Consider the following 552-nt stretch of genomic DNA (forward strand, 5'->3'; position numbering starts at 1 on the left):
AAATAAAAAAAAAAAAAAAGATACAGTAAAAAAAAAACAGTACAGTAATCACCAAGAATCCAAACGGGTAATTTAAGTTTAATTGATGTCTTTTACAGATATTAACATAAAATATGTTTGTTTGGCCTGTGTTTACAAAAAAGAATTTATGTTATTTTGTTATGTGTCTTAAAAAATGAAAGTGTATTTGCCAATAGAAAAAAAACTGTTTCTGAAAGGTATGAAATATATTCATAAATTGCAAATCTAAAGAATGCTAATTACTTAATTTTAGTTGTCACTAAAAATTAAGGTTTCTAAGAATTAACAATTCTAATTAAGTTGGGAAAAAGCATATGGTTTTGGTAATATAGAATTGAAAGTAGGTTGTTCTGAGGTTGGTTATTTATTTTTTAATATATTTTTATTGTTTTCAGAGAGGAAGGGAGAGGGAGAGAAAGATAGAAACATCAGTGATGAAAGAGTCATACTGGGGATTGAGCCCACAACCTGAGTATGTGCCCTGACCAGGAATCAAACTGTGATTAGATCGATGCTCAACCACTGAGCCCT

Source organism: Myotis davidii, unplaced genomic scaffold (genome assembly GCF_000327345.1).
Source record: "Myotis davidii unplaced genomic scaffold, ASM32734v1 scaffold495, whole genome shotgun sequence".
Taxonomy (NCBI): domain Eukaryota; kingdom Metazoa; phylum Chordata; class Mammalia; order Chiroptera; family Vespertilionidae; genus Myotis; species Myotis davidii.